We start from the raw sequence: 4,010 nt of genomic DNA, 5'->3' as shown, positions 1-4,010 counted from the left end.
TCTGAGAGATAGAAGAGGGATGTTGTCTCTAAAGAGTCATTGTTAAATTACACAGTTTTTCCTAGGACAACACAGGATTGTGAGGAGTGAGTTGAACAGTGTCTTAGTCTGTTGTGTGCTGCTATAACAGAATATCTGAAACCAGGTAATTTACAGTGAGCAGAAACGTATTGGTTTATAGCCCCCAAAGCTGGGAAGGCCAATAGTAAGGTGCGACCATCTGGCGAGAGAACTTCTTGCTGCATCATTACATGGCAGAAGGTGAGAAGGTGAGAGAGAGGCGGGGGAACTAAACTCACCCCTTTATACCAGCACAAATCCGAACCATGAGGGGGGCCTGCATGGCCTTATCACCTCTTAAAAGTCCCACTTTCTAATACAGCTTAAATTTCAACATGAATTTGGGAGGGGACAAATATTCAAACCATAGCAGGCACCTTCCATTCTAGACTTTTGTTAGCATGGATTATTTGATCGAATTATATTATGGAATTGTACTGAGACAAGGGCCCTAATGATTAACTGGGTACAATGTCGCGGGTAGAGCAGAAGAGCTGGGCAGCAGCAGGGAGCAGCATTAGGCCAGGTCCAGCGCGCCAGTTGGGAGCTGGGCAAGAGTAGCCCAGAGTGTGCACAGATCCTTGGGCTTTCCCAAACAGGGAACCTGGGCATTCAATACTTTGGATAGTTTGAGGGGAGTGGCAAACTAAGGCAAAATATGTTAACAATTTGAACTTGATATCCATTAGAAGCATAGTAATCCTAGTTTTGAAAAACTTCAATCAAAATCATTCAGGTTTTTTAACAAGTTCTAGAAATACATTTTCTAAATGAAATATGAATTGGATGTAATACAGAAATGGCAACCACATGCCTCATCTCTTCCCATCTGCTGGGTTTTCTGCAGCGTGATGTGGTAGAATGAAGCCTGGAAGAAGTGTCTTGGGTCATGAGTCCCCCACTCACTTGCTGTGTGGTCTTGGGCAGGTTTCATTTCTCTGAGGCTCGATGCCCTCATCTGTAAAATGAGGAGAGTGAATGGATGATTTTTCAGTTTTTTTCTAGGTCTAAAACTCTGTGATTCTTCCAGAAGTTTTTTTGTTTGCTTGCTTTGTCCTCTGCATTCTATTTCAATAGGAAAAGGGAAAGAGGAAAAGCAGAAAGAAAGAGAAAAAAAAAAAAAAAAAAAAGAGACCCAAATATTAAATAAGCCTCAATCCAGTATCAAGCACCCTAGAATTAATGAGAAATTACTAATTTCTGATTAATTAATTACATTTATTAATCCTGATCATAATGTAGGAAATACACAGTGTTACCGTCACCATTTCACAGGTGTGGACTCTAAGGTTAAACATTTGACCAACGTTAAGTAGATGTCTTAGTCTATTTGGAGAGCTATGACAGAATACTTTGAAGTGGATGGCTCAGGAAAAACATTTGACGTCATTCTGGAGGCTGGAAGTCCAGGATCAGGGTGCCAGCACAATTAGGTTCTGACGAGGGCCCACGTTCTGACTTGCAGGTGGCCTTCTCGCTGTGTTCTCCACTTCACATTGTGGACAGTTCAAGGGGTCTTTCTGGGGCCCCTTTTATTAGGGCACTTACGTGATTTTGAGGAATCTGCCCTCATGAGCCACTCACCTCCCAAAGGCCCCATCTATTCATACTATCTTATTGGCTATTAGGTCTTAGCATATGAATTTGGGTGGGGGACATAAACATTCCTTCTGTAGCAGTAGTTAAAGTGATCATTTAACACAAATAGGGGTGACTTCAGAATGCGTCTTCTTTCCCACGCTGTCTTTGCCACACTGTCTCCTGAAAGGGGTAGAAAAAAAGAGGAATAAAGTTAGACAGTGGGAGTGGAGAGGGAAGAAGAGACGTTGAAAGATCAGAGGAGACACATGTGACACGGACTACTCACAGTGATTCCAGCAATTGCTACACAGACGCCTCCCACACAATGGTCGTAACCTTGGTTCTCATCCACTGCGTGGGAAAGCTGCAACATGCTCCCCGCTGGCCAACGGTGGTTCATCCAGGGTGACTCTCAGCAGAGAGGTGTGCATGCTGGGTCCAGCAGCGTCCACCAGGGACACATGTGGAGTTTCATAACAGTGTCTGGGTACCTCTGATGTCCTGGCTGGAGAAAGTTTAGAGACGTAGCAAGGGAGACAGATGGATTAGGGAAGTGGGGGAGGACCAGACAGGTCTTTATTTCCCTACTCCTCTCCGTTATATGTCTCTAAAATTCACACTGCAAGAACTATGCTAAGAAGCAAGCTTTTATATTATAAGGATTAGAGCCACCAAATCAACCTTGTGCACATGGCACTTCCATCACCTCAGGCTGTGACCTCTCATAGGTCTTGGTCCCCCAGGTTTGAGGAGATGAGTCCCCTTGGCTGAGGCATTTCTAACAGGGCTGGAAGATTTCTGCAGGAAGTAGTTACGGGTGAGTCAGGACCTGGCGCTCATCCCTCTGAGTCAATAATGAGCTGATTTCTCAGTGCGTTAGGAACGAGTGGAGGTGGAGTCTTAAATAAGTGGCAAACCGGACCGCGAGCTCTCCCGGCACCTTCTCTCCAGGCAAGGAGGTTAATGCCAACGTGTTTCCTCAGTCCCAATTTGGGTCATTATATTTTAAATTATCTGTTAATTATCCCTATAGATTCAACAGGATACATTATCTTCCATTTCCTACCTTTAACTTGAAAGCACTGATGTGCTACTCAGGCTGGTGACTAATGAACAAAGCCACATCTCCAAACCTTGCCTACCCTCTTCTCCAGTCTCCCCCATAATTCCCTCACCTTTTCTCATGACGTCTCTCTCTTGAGTCCTAAATAATGGCCTTAAAGAAAGGCACATGCAGCCGGGCACAGGGACTCCTATTTGTAATCCCAGCACTTTGGGAGGCTGAGGTGGGTAGATCACTTGAGGCCAGGAGTTCAAGACCAGCCTGGTGAACGTGGCTAAACCCCTCTCTACAAAAATTAGCCGAGTTTGGTGGCTCATGCCTGTAATTCCAGCTACTTAGGAGGCTGAGACAGGAGAATCACTTGAACCCGGGAGGCAGAGGTTGCACTGAGCCGATAACGGGCCACTGCACTCCAGCCTAGTTGACAGAGTGAGACCCCATCTGAAAAAAAAAGATTGGAAAAAAGAAAGAAAGAAAAGCAAATGTGACTGGGCACGGTGGCTCATGCTTGTAATCCCGGCACTTTGGGAGGCCGAGGCGGGTAGATCACGAGGTCAGGAGATCGAGACCATCCTGGCTAACACGGTGAAACCCCGTCTCTACTAAAAAATACAAAAAACTAGCCGGGCGAGGTGGCGGCGCCTGTAGTCCCAGCTACTCGGGAGGCTGAGGCAGGAGAATGGCGGGAACCCGGGGGGCGGAGCTTGCAGTGAGCCGAGTTCGCGCCGCCGCACTCCAGCCTGGGAGACAGCGCGAGACTCCGTCTCAAAAAAAAAAAAAAAGAAAAAAGAAAAAAGAAAGGCAAATGGCAGGTGTTGATCTCCTTAATGAATTCATTTGCCTTTTGTTGGTTCCTGAAGAGAGGGAGACAGAAGTCACACAAAGAAAACTGGGAAGCGGAAGGCTGCGTGTCCCCTGCTCACCCTCCCTGCGTCCGGAGGGAGCGGAATCGGGAATCCCTTAGTGAAAGGCGGCACCCCCGGGACTGGCTCCCAGGGCTGGGGCTGGAGGGGCCTCGGTGAATGGCTGCCCTCTGAATCCCCTCCCTGCTTGAACTCGGGTCCTCCTCTCCTCTTCACGTCTCCCTGGGAAAGCAATACCAGGCGGAAAGGGAGAGCACCTCTGCTATCCGTGCACGGGGTTTCACCCAAACCCATAGCGTCCTGGCAGGAAGAGGCGAGCGCTGGGGTCCGGCCTGCTGGGAGGGAAGAATGGAGAAGGAGAAGGAAAGTCCAAGGAGAAGCCTCACCCTCATAGCTCATTTTGGGACAGCCGGCCTGCCCTGCCACACAGAGGTGCTAGGGAA

General features: G+C 47.7%; 1 long non-coding RNA gene across 2 annotated transcripts; it reads right to left on the bottom strand.

Moving 5' to 3' along the window:
• Positions 1-438: 438 nt before the first annotated feature.
• Positions 439-2,449, bottom strand: LOC126940635 (uncharacterized). Of its 2 annotated transcripts, none has more exons than XR_007720848.1 (3): positions 2,348-2,449; positions 1,928-2,146; positions 439-1,125 (listed from the first exon to the last, which is right to left on the bottom strand). It is a non-coding gene; the product is annotated as an uncharacterized LOC126940635 (long non-coding RNA). The 2 variants fall into 2 exon arrangements; XR_007720847.1 differs by lacking the exon at positions 439-1,125 and adding an exon at positions 1,241-1,814.
• Between the last annotated feature and the right edge of the window lie 1,561 nt (positions 2,450-4,010).

This window comes from Macaca thibetana, chromosome 17, assembly GCF_024542745.1.
Source record: "Macaca thibetana thibetana isolate TM-01 chromosome 17, ASM2454274v1, whole genome shotgun sequence".
In the NCBI taxonomy this organism is placed as follows: domain Eukaryota; kingdom Metazoa; phylum Chordata; class Mammalia; order Primates; family Cercopithecidae; genus Macaca; species Macaca thibetana.
This window is presented reverse-complemented; position numbering and strand designations above follow the sequence as displayed.